Source organism: Antechinus flavipes, chromosome 3 (genome assembly GCF_016432865.1).
Source record: "Antechinus flavipes isolate AdamAnt ecotype Samford, QLD, Australia chromosome 3, AdamAnt_v2, whole genome shotgun sequence".
Lineage (NCBI taxonomy): Eukaryota > Metazoa > Chordata > Mammalia > Dasyuromorphia > Dasyuridae > Antechinus > Antechinus flavipes.
The window spans coordinates 597,971,665-597,993,050 of record NC_067400.1 but is presented as its reverse complement, the minus strand read 5'-3'; the positions used below and the strand labels follow the sequence as shown (position 1 = coordinate 597,993,050).

Below are 21,386 nucleotides of genomic sequence, written 5' to 3'. Positions count from 1 at the left end.
CAAAGTGTGCCTATTCAGTGAGGGGTTCTGTTCCTGTCAGTGGAAATGCTGTGGTTAATCTGTGGTTAAGACTTTATTCACTGAATTTTGCAAGATATACATTAATGTTCAAAGGCCTTGTCAATACTTCAATGCATTCAATGTAAAAATCTTATTTTTGAGTTCAAAAAATTAACTTTACAAATGCAAGGGTAATATGATACAGGAATTTGTTTGAAAAAAAAAAAAAGATCTTGGGGGTTTCAATGGCCCGGTAGCTCAATACATGATGGGAGTATATGTAGCACTTATAAAGTATTTTAACATTTAAAAGCTTCTTCTTAAAAATGACTGAATGACATTTGTTTGAATTCAAGGCACATCATTCAGCATCACAGTAATATAAGTCTATGCTCCAACCTACAGACGACAAAAAAGCCAAAGTTACTCAACTCTATGTAGACTTACACCATTATCTAGAAAGAATACCAAAAAAGATGTTATACTTATCATAATGGATTGGAATACTAAAGTAGGAAATCATAACCTAACTATAACCTGGAGTAACAGGCAATTTTGGCCTTGGAATACAAAATAAAACAGAGGAAAGTCTAATAGAGTTTAGTGAAAATAACTTCCTGGTCACAGCAAACATTCTTTTTCAACAACTCAAAAGGTGACTCTATTATATAATACATGGACATCAGCAGATGATCAACATATAAATCTATCTTATATTTATTATATTCATATTAAATATATAAATAGATAGACTATTTATTTTATGGCCAAAAGTATAGAAGCTCTATACAATCATTTAAAAACAAGACTTGAAGCTGACTGTGGCTCATGATAGGGATGGACCCTGAAACTGTCCTCCTTGACTTTTGGGGTGGACTCTGAAACTTTCTTCTGATAGAGACCCACCCTTCAGGGCAGTTAAGTGGTTTCATTAAGATTAGCCCAGGACCACTCCTTCCTTAGCTTGAACTTGAGTGGTCTCATTCAGCTGGAAATCTAGGCCTGGGGGCAGTGACAACATTGAAGGAATTTCATTCAATAGAAAACCCAGTCTCAGATTTCTTATAAAAAGACAATTTTAAACACCAATTTTTTTTGCAGAAGTCTGAAGCAGAAATTATACTTTGCCAAGGGACCTCTCCTCTTGGCACAGCTGCCTACCAAGACTCCTGCCCGCTGTGAAGAGACCTTCTTCCCAGTGATAACCTCTTGTTATTTCTCTGCCAGGACCTCTTGCAACTGAGGAGTCAATCTTCCTAGCAAAGCTGGCTTCTCAGCCAACAATAAACTTCCCTTTTGCCAGTCAGACTTTTTGGATTCATGAATTCTTTCACATTGGACCTGTGTCAACCAGAGGGGATTCCCATAACTCTCAGCACTGCAACTAACTGCATCAGCTCAGGCTTCTGATTGAAAAATACCGACTTAAATTGTAGGGAAAATCATAAGAATATATAAGTATGACTTAAATAACATTCTTTATGAAGTAGAGATGATAAATAGATTTAAAATAAAAGTGCCTGAAGAACTATGGCAGAGTTTCACAATACTGTATAGCAGGCAACAACAACAAAAAAAAAACAAACTTGTAAAGAAAAAGAAGAGTAAAAAAGCAAAATGGGTGATTGTTAAGCCTGTGTAAAGCCTCTTGAGGCTTTACAAATAAGCTGAGGAAAGAGGGAAAGCAAAAAGTAAAAGATAAAGGATAAGATATATCCAACTAAATGCAGAATTGCAGAGATCAGTAAGGGCAGATAAGGTTTTCTTAAATGAGTAATGCAAAATAAAAGACAACAGAATGGGAAAGAAGAGACCTCTTCAAGAAAATTAGAAACATCAAGGTAAAGCTTCATGCAAAAATAGACATGATAAGACAAAAAGGTAGGGATTTAGCAGAAGCAAAAGAGATTAAGAAGTGGTGGCAAGAATACACAAAAGTAATATCAGAGACAAATCTTAACATTACAATGGTGGCTTACTGAGCTAAAGTCAGACATTCTAAAGAATGAAGTCAAGTGGGCCTTAGGAATCATTGCTAACAATAAGACAAGTTGAGATGATAAAATACAGCTGAAATAATTAAAAAGCTAAAAGATGACTCCGTCCAAGTGCTGCACTCAATATACCAGCAAATTTGGAAAACATTACACTGACCATGGAATTGGAAAAGATTCAGAGACACCCTAATACTAAAGAAGGGGTAATGCCAAAGAATGTTTAACAATTTCACACAATAGCAAGGTTAGACTAAAGATTCTGAAATCCAAGTTTCAGCAGTATGTGACCCATGAATGCGTAGAACAAGAGTCTGGTTTTTGAAGAGGCAGAGAAAGTAGAAACCAAATTACCAATATTCACTAAATTACGTAAAAAACAAAGAAGTTCAGAAAAACATTTATTTCTGTTTCTTCAACTATACTAAAAAGCCTACAATAAAATATGGCCTGTGCTATAAATACAATATATAATAAATACAAAATAAAGCCTGCACTAAAAACAATGACAAAATTTGGCAAAGTCTCAAAGAGATAGGAGTCATCATCTTGTCTCCTGAGGAACTTGTATATGGGCTAAGAACAACAGTTAGAACCAGACATGGGATAACTGATTGTTTTAATCCTGGAAAAGAAGGGCAACAAGGCTGTATATTGTCAACTTATTTAATTTATATGTAGAATACATCATGCAAAATGCAAAGCTGGATAAGTCCAAAGATAGAATTAAGGTTACTGGAGAAATTTCAACAACCTCAGATATGTAGTACATATCACTCTGATGGCAGAAAATGAAGAATTAAGATGTCTTTTAATAAGAGTGAAAGAGGAACATGTAAAAACTAGCTTATAGTTTAACATAAACAAACAAACAAAAATACGTTACACCCTAAGATTTAACAATTGGTCCCATCATTCCCTGGCAAAAAGAGGGAGAAGAAATGGAAGCAGTGTGAGATTTTATACTCTTGGGCTCAAAGATCTCTGCAGATGGTGACTGCAGCCATGATATTAAAAGATGATCCTTGGAAGGAAAGCTACGGAAAATCTAGGCATCCTAAAAAGCAGAGACATAACCTTGTCCACAAAGGCCCACATAACCAAAGTTATGGTTCTTCCAGTAGCAATGTAACATTGTTAAGAACTGGACTTTTTTTTTTATAAGGAAACCACAAGAATTGATGCTAGAAGACTCAAATTCCTTAGGACAGGAAGGAGATCAAATCAGTCAATATTTGAATAAATTAATTCAGTCTATTCACTGGAAAGTCAAATAATGAAGTTGGAGCTTAAATACTTTAGCCATATAATGAGAAGATAGGAGTCATTGGAAAAGATCCTGATGTGTCTGTCCATCATGCTTATCATTTAAAAAAAAAATCAGAACCAAAGGGAAAAACTACAAGAAAGGGGGGAAAAAAAGATGAAAACAAGATACTTCAATCTGTATTCAATCTCTATAGTTTTTCCTCTGGATACGGATGGCATTTTCTACCTTTTACTGGAATTGCCTGGAATCACTGAATTGCTGAGAAGAGCCAAGTCAACCACAGGTAATTTATCACACAATCTCTCTCTTGCTGTGCACTTAGTTCTGCTCACTTCACTCAGCATCAACAGTTCATGTAAATCTTTCCAGGTTTTTCTGAAATCAGCCTGTTCATCATTTCTTATAGAACAATCATATCTCATTGCTTTCATATACTATAACTTAATTCATTCATTCCCCAATTGGTGGATATCCACTCATTTTCCAAATCTTTGCCACCACAAAAAGAACTATTACAAACATTTTTCACATGTGGATTCTTTCCCCTCACAAATAATTTAGAGAAGGTAAAAAATCAGTACACTTAATCATTACATAGAAAAACTGTGGACAGCATTACAATGTTACAAATCTACAACTACAAGGTATATTTCCCATTCCCATTAAGGGTTGGAATGGGGATGTTAGCTCCAATCTTCTCATCCAGATCTTACTTGATACTTACTTACATTTAACTTCACGTTGCATTCACTTCTCATTTCTTGACATCATTGTTTTAATTTATATAGTTGTATGTTAATGTATTAATCTTATTGCTCTTTTTACTTCACTACACATCAATTCATATAGATTTTCCCATATTCTTTATATTCATCATACATTTCTTATAGCACAATAATCTTCCTCCACATTCATGGACCACAATTTGTGTAGCCATTCCCAAATCAATGGATATTTACTTCCATATTTTAGCGAACATAATGCTTTCGTATATATGGGGACTTTCCCCCTGCTGACAGCACCATAATAATAGAGTCTCTAGTTCAAAGGGTATGGGCATTTTAGCTACTTCATTTGCACAATTCTAAATTGCTTTCCAAAATGGGTAGAGCATTTCACAGCTCCATCAACAATGTATTAGTGTGCCTTCATTCCATAACTTCTCCAACGTTTTGCCATTTTGGGGGTCATCTTTGTCAATGTAATAATATATGAGGTGAAACCTTATGGTTGTTTTGATGTTCATTTCTCTTATTATTGATTTGGAGAATTCTCTCATGTGGCTGTGAATACTTTTCATTTCTAATCTTGAGAACTGTTTCTTCATATTCTTTTTTTTTGGCTGAGGCAATTGGGGTTAAGTGACTTGCCCATACACCCGAAAGCCCCTCGAGCTAAGTCTCCTATTATAAAAAGGCCACGCTGGGAACCCCTCTTTGCAGAGATTCCAAACATGGCTACCATGCGAGGACCCTCTGTCCACTGGACCCTCGGTCCAGTGCCCTCCTTATCTCTACCTTCGCCTATACTTTAACTTTGCTTATCTAATAATAAACCTCTTTTATCAATCTAGAAAAAAAAAAAAGTGACTTGCCAGTGTTAAGTGTCTGAGATCACATTTGAACTCAGATCTTCCTGACTTCAGGGCTGGTGCTCTATCTACTATACCAAACTAGCTGCATCTTCATATTCTTTTTGACCACTTATCTGTTAAAGAATGGTTATTAGTCTTATACATATTTATATATTTTGGACCCCAAACCTTTATCAGAGAAATCTGTTAAAAAAATTTTCCCACCATTTGACTACTTCCTTTCTTATCATATGTACATTAAAGTTTTCTGTACAGAAGCTTCTCAGTCTTAAGAAATCAAAGTTATCTAGTTTACCTTTTTAAAATACTTTTTTGTCTTTTGTTTCATTAAGAATATATCTCCTACCCATAACTATGAGAAGTATATGATTTGTTTCTCTTCTAATGTTTTTAAGAGTATGATCTTAAGACTGTATGTCCATTTAGAATGTATTATGGAATATTGTGCAAAGTATTGGTCTAATTCTAATTTCAAATGAAATACACTTAATTATTTCCATATACACTGAATTTATTTTCAGTTTTATCCATCAATGGGCATTGAATTCAATTGCTTTTTTAATCTCTTTTGTATAGTTTGTTTTGTTCCATTCCTCTTCCTGGGTTCTAGAAGTATTACTCTACATTCATAACTATTTCTTTTTATTTTTCTCTTGGTATTCTAAATGTTTTATTACTCCAAATGAATACTGGTATGTTGGAATCTTTACAAACTGCTATTATTTTAAAGAGGAAAAACACCAGCACTGGTATTATTTTATCAAATTCTATAAAGTATCTTCTTGGTAACTTGATTGATATAGCATTAAAACGATAAATCAGTTTTTGTAATATTATTATAATTTTTATCATATTGGCCCAGCCTAGACATAAGCACTGAATACGCCCCCGCTATTTACATTGCTCTAAGGAGCACTTTTTAATTGAATCTATATGAACTGAGAGATTGTTCTCTAGATATTATAAGCAATTTGTAGTTATTTGAAATGGAATTTCCCTTTCTATTAGTGCTACTATATAGAAATGCCATTGATTTTTTTTTTTTTGGGGGGGGGTGGAGGAAGAGGAAAGGGGAGGAAGAGATAATTGAACATAAGTATTTTGTCCAGGGTCATATAATTATAAATGTGTTAAGTGTCTGATGTGAAATTTGAACTTTGGTCCTCCAGATGCCAGGGCTTATACTCTAACTAATTGCACCACCTCAATGACACTGATTTCTGAGAATTTATTTTGCATTTGCTACTTTGCTGAAGCTATCTGAATTAATATCTTTGCTGATTCCCTAGGATTTTCCAAGTATACTATCATAACAACAAATAGGGATAATTTTCAAGTTTTAAAAAATTAGCTTTATAACTTTTCTTTTGTCTTACTGCTAACATTCCTATAGGGAGAGTGGGTATTCCTTGCTTCATACCCGCATTTACTGAAAAGATTCACTTAGTATATTACTGCTACATATGATGCTTATGCTTGCTTTTGGATTTAGACAAATATGTTTAATGATATTTTTGAAAAGTGACTTTATGCCTATACTTTGTAGAGTTTTTAGCATAAATATTGCATTGTACACTGTCAAAGGTTTTTTCTTTCTGCTGCCTGGGTTGAAATAATCACATGGTTTAAGATGTTTGGGTTTTTAATATGATTAATTATGCTCATGGTTTTCCTAACGTTAAATCATCTTTAAATTGCTGATATAATTCACATTTGATCATAATAAATGACTTCTTAGGTAAATACTGCAGTCTGACAGAATCTTATTTAAAATTTCTGAATCCATATTCATTCCTTAACAATCTAGGTCGAGGGCTTTTCTTTTCTGTGTTCTATCATTCCTTGGTTTAGCAATTAGGATAATTTTTGCTTCAAAAGGACTCTGATAACATGCTTTCTTTCTCAATTTTTAAAAATAGTTTGTGAAACTTTAAAAGTTTGGTTGAATTCTCTTTTGAATCCATCACAATCAAGCTTCTATCATTCTTTGCCATGGCAGTACCTTAGCCAGATTTATTTCATTTTCTAAGATTGGGTTATATAGGATCTCTATCTATTCTTCTATCAGGTTGGGTATTTCAAAATTTTGAAGATATTTCTCTATTTCTTTTGTGTTCTCAGTTTTATTAGAATATAACTGCAAATAATATATTCTAATTACTTTTTATTTCTTCTGCTTTTGCTGTGATTTTACTTTGTTCATTTGGTATTTGATAGGCTTTTCTGCTCTCTTTTTTAATCAGATTAGTTAAGGAGTTAGCAATTTTACTCATTTTCTCAAAGAACCAGCCTTGAGTTTTATTCGTTATTTTTACAGATTCTTTTTGTTTCCAATTTATTTTTCCCCATCTAATTTCTAATATCTTTTGTTTTATGTTTATCTTAGGTTTACTGACTTTCTAAGGTTTTAAACACATAGTCATTTCATTAATCCTTTTTTAAAATATAAATTTTGTTAATATGCAAAAAAATAGGATTTTCCCACTGAATACCACTTTGGATGCATACCAAAATTTTAGGTATATTACTTCATTTTTGTTATTATTTTCTCTTACATATTATATTTGTTTCTATTCTTTTAACTACTTTGCTTCCAGTGTTAAAGTTATTATTTCAGCTCATATCTTTTGTTTCTGGTATTTTTTATTGGATTATGGTTTGTAAAGGATACATTAACTATTTTTGTCTTTTTACATTTGTTGGCAATATATTTGTAACCTTTGTATGTGGTCAATTTTTTGCAAAAATTCCATATGGGACTGAAGAATAGCTATAATTTACCCCATTTAATGTCATAAGTCTTTTAACTCACTTCTCTAGCAATTTCCCACATTTTTCCTTTTGGCTAGATTTATCCTAAATTGAAAGAAATATCAGTCTCTTGTCACTATGTATTATTACTATTTCTTCTTTTAGCTCAGATAATCATTTCTTTATGAATTTGGATATGAAAGCATTTATTTCTGATGTTAGCTTGTTGTTTATAGTTCCTTTCAAAACAATATAGTTTCCCTGTTTAGCATGAGTGCAACCTCTGCTTCTTTGAATTCACTTGATATATCATAATTTTTCCCCAAAACCCTGTTTTATTTTATCTTTGCGTTTTTTAAATATGTGTTTCTCATAAGCAACATACTGTCAAATTTTGTTTTAATCCTTTCATGGGCAATTAGATGGCACAGTGGATAGAGCACTAGGCTTGAAATCAACAAGATTCAAGTACAAATATAACCTCAAACACTTTCTAGCTGTGTGATCCTGGGCAAGTCACTTAACTCGGTTGGCCTCAATTTCCCCATCTGCAAAATGACTTGGAGAAGGAAATGGCAAACTGTTCATTATCTTTGCCAAGAAATCCCCAAACTGAGTCAACAAAGAGTCTCAACTTGACTGAAAAATGACTGAGCTTAATTCTTTCATATATAAAGTTATCAGGTTCTACCTCTGATATTGGTTTTTATCACAATTAATGGTTTTTTTTTTTCTTTTCTGCTATAAACACAATGCTATGTTCCTTCAGTTACTTTATGTTATTTGTCTTTTTTAAGGTAGCCCTATTTCCACTGAGTCTCTTCCCCACATTCTGATTAACTAACTCCTCTCATTTCTGACCCTTTTTTTCTCTCCTAGTTATATTTGGTTATATAATTTTTCACCCTTTTTTTCCTCTCTCAGTCAAGTACATTCACTTTCAGCTCCTCCTTTCAGCTAGTTTTATTTTTTAAATTTCAATTTGTTGCACCCATTTCTAAGGATTCCTCTTGCTCTCTTTATCATCCATTGTGCTAATCTAGTCTCTCATTCTCTAATTCATAATCACTCTATTTACTAGTTTCCCTCTTTTTTCTGTTTTCTTCATGCAATCAAAGCTTATCTAAGTTCCCCGTCCAAGGCCATTTTCTTGTGAAACTTATCCCACTTATTTTTCTTTTGCATAGTGACTCACTCTTAGAAAAAGGTCAGATATTGTCTGTGTCAGAGAGGATACTCCTCCATGGCTTCCCAGATTATTACCCTATCACTGGCCTAAACCCCACACTGGCCACCTTTCTTTGCCTATATTATTCAAAATGTCTTGCCCAGATCCATGCTTTCTCACTTGGCCCCCAGGAACTCCAATTGCCTTCCATCTCCTAGTAAGGGTAGAGCCCGGGTGATGAGGTCCAGAGTAACAAGGTGCAGTTGGTAGAAAAGGCCTGAAGGTTTGATGGAATTACTGACTCCAGCAAGCAGCGATCAGCTTAGCCTCAGAGTCCCACCTCTGTGGAGGCGATGGGTAGCCCCACTTTGTTATATCCAGTCAGAAATGAATTATATCAAACCCCTGAGGTTAAATTCCCCTCTATAAATCTGTCCATGGCTCACCCCATCTTTGCTGAACCTCTTTTGGGGCACAGCCAATCAGGCACTTTGTCTCATGGTGTCTTTTCTCTCACCTCTCCCTCATGCCCAGTAGTGTCTCTCCTATCATTCCCCACCATTCTTCTTATAGATAATGAACTCTTTTAGGGTGCTAATCTAAGATTTTGGCTGCCAGCCAAGGGCATACTCCAATCTCATGAAGTGTTCTCTTTCTCCTTGTTAATTCTGAGTTCTACTGCTGTTTGAAGTATTCAGGAAGTAAATGCTCTCTTTAGTTCCGGTTTTCATTCTCAAAATGTTTCAACCATCACCTTATTGTTGTTTATTCTCATTACAAGATTCTTGACTGTGCTTTTCTTATTTGTATTCTCAGTATTTTGTATAATCAGAACTTAATGAATTTAGTCATTTAATGATTTTACTGAAATGAATATCTTTTTTTAAGGTATCTATTTCACGCATCCTAAGCTTCATTGTTCTTCAGGTTATTCTACAACCTTCTACATATAAGAGTAAGTACAGAATTGTCTTGTTATTCAAATTTCTTTCCCTCTCCCTCTATATTTATACAGTCTTTGTCTTGATCCAGAACTTGTGTCTTAATTTAATAATGTGTCTTAGAATTCACAGCCTTAAGTCGTTTTTGCTTTTCTTAAAGTGATCTATGAATTTTTTGACTAGTACTTCACTTTCTATATTCTGGGCAGTTTCCCTGCATTATGCTATTACAATTTTTCCTTCTGCCATTCTTTTCAGAGACCTGTGATCCAAAGGCTGTCTCTATGTACCCTCTCTTCAAGATCAGTATGTTTTTCTTACATAGAGAGCATTTTTAATAGCTAATATTTATATAGCACTTACTTTGTTCCAGGCATCATACTAAGAGCTTTACAATTATTATCTCTTTTGATCCTCACAAGGATCCTGAGGCATGGTGATATCATAAGGCAGACAGAAGTTAAAACCACAGAAGTACTTGAAGTTGTATTTGAATTCAGAACTTCCTGACTCCAGGCCCAGAATTCTATGCACAATGGTACCTCCTAGCTGCCAATCTTTATTTAAAGCTACTGCTTTTTGTCTCTCTCTTTCTGGATTGTCCTTTACTTGAGTATATTTGCACTCCCAAAGTATTTGGTGAGATTTTTTCATAACAGATTTCAATTTCTTTTCTGCCCATTATTTTTGCTGTGCAGGCCCTAAATTCTATTTTAATAATTCTCATTCGAACCACTCAAGAACACTATTCTCTTGAAGCCTCTATCTCATCAAATGATCGATCATTTTCCTTTGTTTTCCAGCATTTATTCTTGTTTACTAAATCTGGAGGACACATTTCCTTCTATTCTTAAATGTTTTCCCTGCTGATTTATCTCAAGGTATTTCAGTATTCTTTATACTAAATTTCAGTCATTCTCCATCCCTCCCTGCCCTGGTTTTCCACCATTCACTTCCTGCCTGCCATCTCTCTCCAAGTGGTTTCTCTGGGGGCTAGTTCTGAAAGTTGCTCAGCCTCCTCCCACTATGGGCAGTACAGAGTTTATCAGCCAGAGTCTGTGCCTCAAGGACTTTATTTGGGAGGGAGGGGGAGTCATAACAGGCTCTAGCTGGAGGCCGAGCTCTTTCCCAAAGACTTAGTGGACTGCTACGCAGCCCCAAACACAAACACTGTCCTGCCCTGTGCCTTTTCATGCTCTTTCTACTCCTCATTTCTCTGGCCTGGCCCTGCTGTCTCTGATTTCTGCCCTACGGGTGCCCAGGGGTCGTCCCCAGTACAGCATCCCCTAAGGTGGCCTGCCAGACCTTGGGGATGTGCGCTCCTAAGTGACTCTGGTTCCTGAAGGAAGTGCCACAAAATTAACCCCAGGTGTTGGCTGTGGCCTAGGCTAATTTCTACGACCCACAGCTGAGGGCTCCAAGGAAAGGAGGCTGGAGGTGGCAGGAGGTTTTATTTTAAGGCTCAACCTTCATGCTATGTCCTTGGGTATGTTCCTACAGCCCTGGCGCTAGGAGCACAAAGTGAGGTGAAGGGTGCTGAGTAAGCTCCAGGTCAGTGAATGTCAGTTTGAGGTTTTTTAAAACCTTCTTTTGGATACTGGATGACCACACCATTGAGGCAGCTTAAGCTACTTTGTCTGTGGTGCATAATTTACTTGTGTATGTGGAGAGGTTGGGAATGATCAAAGAAAATAGCTATTTTTCCATCTAGTTCATCCTTTCTTGCAGATAATAATATTCAATTATATTCATGTACCATAATTTGTTATTCACTACACAAACAACTTTGTCAACAACTTTGTTGCCAGTTTTTTGTCAGCACAAAAATTGGTGTTAGAAATGATGAGGTGTTAGAAAAAAACTATTCCTAATTTTTGCAGTCTTAAAAAAAATGGTCTCTACCTTCAAAGAGTTCATATTCTAATTTAGAGAGGCAGCATGCAAATAACTATATACCTGCAAGATGTGTTCAATGTAAATAGAAATCTTGAAAGGAAGGCACCACTTCTTCACTAAGAATACTAAGACTGGAGAAAGAAGAATGCTGTAGAGAGGGTCATCTATAAATAATTAGGAATGGACCTAGTGATATGGCTGATGTAGACTCCAGATGAAGGTAAGCACCAAATATTAGAATGAGATCATGTGAAGAATTCACAATTGCCATTCTCTTTGGCAAAAGGCAGGTTTATTGGGGGGAATAGGTTACAGACAAAATGAAGGGATACATAGATACTGGGAATGGTAAATACAAAATAGAGTGCAAGTGCATAAAAGACAAGTTTCTTAGTGGAACTCAAATACCCAGTAGAGAGGGAACACCCCATTAAGTTGGGGGACGCCGTTAGCTGGCAGGTTAAATCCTGAAAGACACTCAGCACCCTGAAAGAGTTTGTTAACTATAAGGAGGAGAAGTGGGGTCAGGAGAGAAGAGATTCCATAAGGCATCACGAGATGAAGAGATACCATATGGCATTGGGGAGGGGCAAGATACCACGAGGCAGAGTGCCATGGCACCACAGGAGGGCAGAAAGTATGGCATGGGCCCTAAGTAGACTTAAAGGAAAAATTTAACCTATGGGTCATCATTGGGATTTCCCACTGGAAATGGAAAGCTGAGGTGCTACCCATGACCTCCATGAAGTGGGGGGCCCACAAAGCTAGATTGATCTGTATCAGTCTTCTCCCTGCCTGCTTCAAAGATCAATTTTATCAATTCTTTAGTTTCTCTGCCCACCACATCCACGAATTTGGACCTCATATAATTAGTAGGAAAAAAAAGGGAAGGGTGAAGGAGAAGCCTAATGATTTTTCCCAGCATCATATTCCTATTAAAATCCTTATATTTTGATTTAGTCAAGTAATTTTCAATCAAAAACATAGGAAACACCAATACTTCATACAATCTCCAAAAAAACACAAAATACCAATAATTGGCAGTTCACTAATTTAACTAAAAGAAACAAAAAAGAATTTTGACATATTAATCAAGTAGGAGTCTGGAATGGACTATGATCAAGTGTAATGTCCAGACTAGCTTTCTGGAGGATCTCCAGCCCTCTACAATCAAGAATCTTAAATCAAAAAAGAAATATGAAATTTAATCAAAGAAAAATGATCCTTCTCCTGAGATGTTAATCAATGCTCAGATAATTTTATCAACAAGAAATGGTGAACACATAGGTTTCCACAAATGCAATGTAACAAATGGACATTCTTTGCAGGACAGAAGAGGCTTTTGTGTGAAGATCACAGAGTCAATCAAATGTTTTAGTGACTGAAGTGTTGCTCTGCAGTGACCAGATGCTTTGTAATTAAAAGGCATCTTTTTGTCAAGTCTCTAAAATAATACTGTCAAGACTTCATTATTTTACTTGCCCCCCTTCCAAAACTAAAACTTCCAAAATCCAAACTTCTGGATTATACTGATAGAATTCAAGAAAGCTGTTAGAAGTATAATGGAGCTCAGAGATCATCAATTCTAATCATCTCATTTTCCAGATTAAAAAAAGACCCAAAGACCTGGTCTAAGGTTAAACTGTTCTTAATTGATTAAGCCAGTATAAGAATCCAGATCCACTACCTTCACTCCAGATCAAGGATCCCTTCACCTGGGTCATTATTATTTCCTGTTCTAATAATGAATCATTAACATTCCCAAATTATATTCCCAAAAAATTATATCCCTAAAGCCAACCATAAGCAAGTGTAATGTGTCTGCAAAATTTTTCAATGAATAAAGGATTTGAGAATAATTTGTCAGCCAACTAATTAGAAGTGAGTCAGAATTGTTTAGAAGCCAGATGTTCTCAGGCTCTGGGACCACTGCTGGTTTTTTACTTGGGAGGATCTTTGATTTAAACTGAAGCTAATCCAAGAAAGAAGGGACTGCTGGGATGGTCTAACCTTTCTAACACTGCATGCGCTCTATTTTTTGCACCCTCCCTGCTCTTCTGATGCTTGTTTCCAGATCAATCTCAGTTTCATCTGTGAATCTCTCCAGCTCTACATCTCATGTTGCTGAATATGTACAATGCAATAGATACATCAAGATTGACTTTAGTACTGTTGCTAAGAAACTACAAAGGAGAGAGAAGGTATTCTGGTCCTCCTCATGTATAAAATAAGCACTTTGCCTATGGGAGAACAAATGCAATCTCTCAAGTCCCCCTGTGTCTTGTTCTCCTTTTTAAATGAGAACAGAAAAATGATAGAGAGCATCTGAAAGGGTAAGCCATCTCCATTTTTTACATCCTCTCTAAAATGAGATGGAAAACAGAATTCCAACAACCAACTGCTACAATATTTATTAATCTTTCAAGCTGTAGGTTTTCCCCCCTTGGCAACAATGAAGAATGTACCATAAAATAGCTCTCTAATTTAAAAATATTCTTTGGAACACCTAAGAATAATTTAGTGCATAATAGTATTCTATTTGGATTTAGCTTCCTGGCATCTTTACAGAAATAACCCTCTGAAGAATGGCATCCAGCCAATTAAAATATTTTTAAAAATTTTCTCTTTGGACTAAAAAAGAGTATATTAAATACTTAATACTAATAAATAGTACAGGGCAGTAAGGATGATGAATCAAAAAAAATAAATATTGGCTAAAGCAAGTAAGAAAAATCATAAAATTGTTTCAGAATAATAAAAAGAACACACTTACTTGGTAGCAATAGAAAGATCAAGATTGAGAAAGCAATAAAGTCACATCTGTTGAAGCTAAGGTCACTGGCTGAATATATAATATATAGATTTCTGTGAAGGCAGTTTCTCTTGAACATGAAATACTGAAATGAATTGTTTTGAAATTTCTGTCTCTTCCTGCTGCTTGCTCTATTTCATTTGGTAAAGATTTTTTTAAAATTTATTTTTCTTTATAGCTTAGTAAGTAGTAGCTTCCTTTTGCAAATTGACAAAACTGACTTTTCAGAACTTTGCATAAAATTGATTTCAATCCATTGTCTTATTTCCAAAAAGAACTCGATAATAAACTGCTTTGTTCATACTTTAAGCCAGAGTTTTAGTTCAAACTCAGATAGCAGCTAATCAAAACACTGAAAAATAGTGAAATATGTATCATGATAAATCTTACCTAAATTCAAATTTTAGAGAAGTTTAATATTCTGATTTCAACTAGGAATCTGTTAAAGATGCATATGATATGTCAACAATAATCAGCTTCTGGTATATATAAAACAAATACCTAATTATGTCATGCTTCAGTTATTTTGCATAAATATGGTAATTTGTAACTATCTCCTTTTCTTGTTTTCAAATTTAACTATCAGACTACAGAAAAAAAAAAAATGCATGACATTTTCCTTAAAAGGAGATGTGAGGATAACAGGGGAAAAAAATAAGATTACTTTTTTAATCCATTCTCATAAAAATCTGTCTCTACAATAAAAATGATGCAATCGTGATAACAGGCAAGGGTTCTAAGTGTATTTTTCAATTTTCTCCCATTTCACACGGATTAAAATGTTGCTTAGAAATTGACAGTATGATTCAGTAATATGATTCAAATATGAAGTCTGGGTATTACATGGTTGTTACAATTAGTCCCATCAGAATAAAACAGTATTGTTAACTTCACTCATGATATGAATTAAAGGCAGACACTACTTTATATTCCAATATTAAAAACTCACTTCATGATTCAAATGGAAACTAGTATTGTAAATCTCACCGAGGAAGAACTCTTCTTTGGTCTCCCCTCGCTTGCCTTTTTGTCCACAGCTTTCAAACCAGGAACAACCCCTGCTGTTACCAGAAATATATTTCGATTTTGCTGTGAATTCTATTTTCTACAGCTGCCACACAAATAGTAAATAAAATTCATGGTATTTTTGCCCCAGTAAGCAGCTCTGTTTTCCAGCACATCCCAGACACCTGGATTCAAAGGAATCAACAATGAAAACAATGTTTTCCTGAGCAGATATTCCAAAAGAGGCATAACAAAGGCAATTGAAGATGATGCTGGAGAAAGAAACCATGCTAATAACTGGGTGCATTTTGTGTAAGTAATCCCTTGATCAGGCACACAGGTTCATTGGATTACAAATATTCAAAAAATTAGTTTGCTTTGTCATGTCATTTTTGGAAGGATTTTCATTTATATTTCATTTATATGCTTCAAAATGAAACCAGGATTGAGATATTTTAAATTTTTATTAACTTGCAAGTCTATGTACATAGGCAATTAATGTTTATCAATACCAACAAGTTTGGAATATAAATATAAGAGGTTATTTGAACTAAGACTATTTGCCTCAAATTCACCACCTCACAAGTAGCATAAAATATTTAAAGAATGGACTATTTCTTGAGAAAAGCTAAATATATGCAACATCCTCCACTCAAAGTAAACAAAAAGAAATCTCAGTTTAAATTTAATCTTTTGCTTCTTTTGCACAAGTTAATTCAAGAACAAATGAATTTTAAATATCAAAATGGGCTTGCATGAATGGAGGGCAAAACATAAAACTGCAATTCAGTTAAAAATTAAGTGGCAAGAATCTGAAACATAGGCAAACTGGCAGATTTTGCAAGGAAAATATAGGCCTTGAATTTTAAAGAGAATTCAATTAGCATCACTAGTGTTTCCACAATCAACAGCTGAATGATAATTAAAGAGGCCAACCTCACACATCAGCAGCGGAATCCCAGGGCAGCAGCAAGCAACCCAAGCAATAGGAAGACTGCCTTCAGCCTACATGCATAAACAAGCAGAATGAATAACTACCCAAGTGTGGATGGGTGACTTAATCTGTTTCGATTAGCTGCAGCTCAGCCTGGGTCCTCAGTGTTATTTAAATGTGCTCATCATATTTAATTAAAAACCTAATAAACTAAGGACTTGAAAAAATTTTGATCTAAATTATTCCTTTTTCTTCATTTCTAAGTCAAATTAACATGGGTGAATGAGAACATGGCACTTTAATTAAATATAAATAAATAAATAAAAGCAAGTATGTGTTGGTTAAAAAAATAAGCTACCATTTGCAGGGTTACTACAATTTGATCTATTTTCTACTAATCTGATGGGGGGAATAAGAGGATGGAAAGCTGATTTTCAAGTTGCTGCTGGTAAACTTTTATTTATAAGAACAGGGAGACATCACCTCCTGTTTGATGGAAATCTATACAAACTTGACTAAGATTCAGCAAAGTTTATACAATCTCAGTCCCAGGACAACTTTTAAACTAAGAAACTTTACATATACACATATATATTATGAGAGCTAACTACTGAACAGAAAAAACAAGGTTTAAAAAAAAGGGAAGATTCTGGCAGAATAGCTCAGAAATTTCCAAACTTTCCAGATTTCCCCCACATTATGTCTCAGGGTGAACAGATTGCTGAAAAACAAGTAAGAACTGGTGTAGAACAGGGGCTATCCTGGGACAGCCTGAGAAAACCCAAAGAATGACTCCAAGACCAGGGTTGCACAGCAGTAAAGTGTAAACACTTCCAAGTTAATTCCATAAAAACAGCCAGCAGGGATTTCTGGGGCTATCTGGATTCAGAAGTAGCCTCACACACCCTAGGAACTTTCACCCCTGCTCCCCCAAAATGATTGGGAGCCAGGGGAACCTTAGCAGCTGCCCTGGGTGAGGAGGAACTAGCTCCCCATGGGGGCGCAGGCAGCAGATGCTAACATTGGCAGAAGTCTTGGTTTGGGGTTCTAGGGCAGAGCTCAAGTGAGGCCAGAGGCATCATTCCCTCCCTCTCCCAGGATTGGAGGTCCTTACACTAATAAGTTTTCATTTTAAAAAAAATGTAGAAAGAACCCAAACTTTTCATGGAAATAGAAAGGTTGGAGTTCATCTTTAGAGGAAGATAGTAAAGTACAAAAAGAAAGCCTCTCAACCTCAAAGAGTAATTTTATTTATTATTATTTTTCCCCCTGAGGCAACTGGGGTTAAGTGACTTGCCCAGGGTCACATAGGTAGGAAGTATTAAGTGTCTGAGTCCAGATTTGAACTCAGGTCCTCCTGACTTCAGGGCTGATGCTCTATCAATTGTGCCATCTAGATGCCCCACAAAGAGTAATTTTAAATGGCTACCTACCCAGGAAGAATTCATAGATCTCCAAAAAAGATTTTAAAAATCAAATGTGAGAGATTAAGGAGAAACTAAAAGAAATTTTATTAAAAAATAAGAACAATCCAAGAAAAACAAAAAAATATTATAAAAAGATTATCAACCAACTAGAAATGGAGATTCAGAGTCTTAAAGTAGAAAATAATTCTTTGACGATTAGAACTGGGCAATGGAAATCAGTAAAGTATAAGAAAACAAGAAATAATAAAATAAAATATAAAGAATGAAAAAATAAACAGACTTTAAGACATAAGAAAAACAACAGATCTGGAGAATAAATCAAGAAGAGAAAACATAAGAATAACTGAAGGCTATGACCAAAAATGGAACCTTGACACAATATATTATGCAAGAAATAATCAAAGAAAATTATCCTGAAATGATTTTTTAAAAAGAGGGGAAAGTATAAAAAGGAAAAAAAAAATCTATCATCACTGTAAAGATAATCTATAAGGAACATTATCGCTCAATTTTCAAACCCCTAGATCAAAGACAAATCTTTACAAGAAGCAAATCAACAACAACAACAACAACAACAACAACAACAACAACAACAACCAATTGAAATATTCTGGAGCTACAATTAGAATTGTATAGGATTTATCAGCAGCTATAATAAATGACTGTAGGTCCTATAATATTTTATATCATCAATTAAAAGAACTAGGCTTGTGGCAAAAAAAGTAACCGGCAAAACAAAACATAATACTGAACAGAAAATTTTTTTTTAAAAAGGAGGAGGAGGCAGCGATGACCATTCAACCCAGAGGCATTTGATGAGGGAAGAGAGATGGTAGTTCTGAAAAACTACTTATATAGGGAACAATGCATGCATGTGCGCGCGCGCACACACACACGAATGTCTTTATTATTTCTTCCTCTGCACCTCATTTGTATAGCATAATTACCATTTTTACTTTTTCCTACACAATTTTGCTTTTTAGTCAGGCCATACTCAGCTCTGTCCCAATCTTTCTTTTGAACTACCTACTTACTGATGTCAATCTTAGATATATGTTTACATTTCCACATATAAAACAAAATTAGTCATTATTAAGTCACTTGAAATTAGGCTTTTATATATTAATTTTCTATTACATTTAGGTTTATTTAATAAAAAAATCCTGAAAATCTGTGAGTTAAATGTCCAGAATATTTGAAAGAAGGGCTAGTAATCACTGAATCTCAAAGTTAAACAACGTTTCAATCAAGACAGAAATCTACATTTTTGGTCAGTCACTTTAATATTGTTTTAAATGTATGTCTACATGCGTGTAAATACACACGTGTATGTGCAATAGATATGTGTGTAGATATATGTATTGTGAGGGTGGGGGGAGTGTGTGTGTGTTGTGTGTGTGTGTGTGTGTGTGTGTGTGTGTGTGTATCCGTATCTAACTGTACCTTACTTGGGAAGTAAGGGAGATGAAAGGGGGAAAAAAGAATAAAGTAAAAAAGTATGCAGCAGAGAACAAGAGAATAATCTACAAGAAAACCAAGAAAAGATGGACAGTCTTAAATATAATATTTTCTATTATTATTTATGCTTTCTAAGTGGAACTTTATTGTAACATATTTTGAATCCTCTCTGATGTTCTGCTGGGCATATGACAATGTTTTGTTTTCCTTTTTCTTCTTTTTCTATTTGATTTGTCCTTACATTTTAAATAAAAAATAAAAAGAAAGGCAAACAAGATAGAAAAAAATCCTTCCCATTATTTAATCTTGTGGCCTACTAACTCAAGAATTCAATTTACTAACAGATGAATGAACTTAAGAGGGGAAAAAGGAAAGAAAAAGTTTGGAGCAAAAATGATGTTTCTGCCACAAATTCAATGCTACATTAAGAAATGCATTCCTCTGCAGTTTTATAAAATTGCAATGTACATCCAAAAATATTATTATTTCCTTAGGATATATTTTTCTTTATAATCAATTCTTGAGAATTATAATATCTACTAAGGAGAAAGCTCAGTAAGTGAAACAAAAAGGATAATGTGTTTGATGCCAGATAGTGAAATAAATACTAGATGATATAGAAATACTTATTTCTTAAAAAATTTAAATTTTTAACTTAAAAAAATTTATAATCTTACTGAGAAGTTAACACAAATACATATTAAATAACCAGAGTAAAGAGTAGAATTCAATACACTAATATTAAAAAATGTGCTAATTGATGAAAATTTCAAATGGAGAGTAAAGACATTGTTATGGGAATGTAGGAAGAAGAGGTCATATAGTCAACTGATTTAGCCTGAGAAGGATTTATGGGAAAAAAAAGGGTGTGAGTTGGGTCTTGAAAAATAAATAAGAGTGGGAGAAAAGAGAAGATAAAATCTAAGAGTATAAGAACAGCAAAGAAACTTTGAACATTATATTAATAGGGATCAATCTCTCAGAATTATATAGGATAATTTGTAGAAAGTTATAGTCACGAAGACCAAACAGAATGTCATAAGAATGCAAAAACTAGGAGGGGAAAAAAAGGAAGGTAGTAGATATTAATGTCTCCATGAAATTAATCATAATTAAAACCCATTTCTTCTCTAATTCCTGTGGTTTCCCTAAGTAGATAAAGAAATGTTTTCCCCTGTGATGAGTCTTGTTGAAGAGGACTTCATGTTATTTACTTAAAGGTTGAGGGTCAGACTACCCCTTCATGGTCTTATAAACCAGCCTGTCACATCTGCGTGCATGTGGACACGTATACACACACACACACACACATATGTGCACGCGCACACACACATATCCCTACCCCCTGAGAACAGTCTGACCTCTGGCTCATTAATGGTTAGATGGCTACTAAAACATTTTTCAAAAGCTGGCTGGAATAGAACAAGAAGCAAATATGATGAAATGAGACCAAAATGACAGTGATTTATAGAGTTAATGAACATTATTCCATACTCATGGTGCTCATTATTTGGAATAATGTTTTTTTTTTTTTAATTAACTTTGTGAGTGTGTTCTGTGAGGCTTTGCTTTTCATCATTTAATTCAAACTGCAATGGTAGTGTAGTCAATGCACTGCCACCACAGAGGCAAGAGCTAAGTGCTATTTCAAAGCAGAGAAGTTATTTTTTTATTCACGTATTTGATAGTATATATTTTAGATGTTCTAGAGTCTTTTTACAAAGATGAAATATTGAAAACTATCTTTACATGTATTTGGAAAAATAACATACTATTGGAAAAAAAAAAGATTTTCTAGAGGAAAAAGGATGTTTGTGTATCTGAGGACGGGGAATTCAGGGAAGAGGGCAAAATTGGCAGGCAACATCAAGGTAAGAGAGAAAGGAACGAGATAAGCATACTCAACTGTACAAACATGTCTTATAAGAAACTGGTATATTTTTTATGTTTCAGGCTAGGGTGAGTGAAGGAAGGAAGATTCTCCTCAGGAATAACCTTGGGGCCCTTCACATAGATTTCTGTATTCAGAACTCTTTATCTTCTACTCCCTGTTAAAACTTAAAAGATTTTCTTTTATTTAACAATTATCTTCTCCAGGCATCTTTTCTTTTGAAAAGAAAAATTGGGTTTATCCTA

At 34.6% G+C, this 21,386-nt stretch overlaps 1 protein-coding gene across 4 annotated transcripts in view; it reads right to left on the bottom strand.

The window, feature by feature from the left end:
* RERE (arginine-glutamic acid dipeptide repeats) overlaps positions 1-21,386 on the bottom strand; it is a 577,800-nt gene that overhangs the window by 125,034 nt on the left and 431,380 nt on the right. The gene's annotated exons all lie outside the window — the stretch shown is intronic.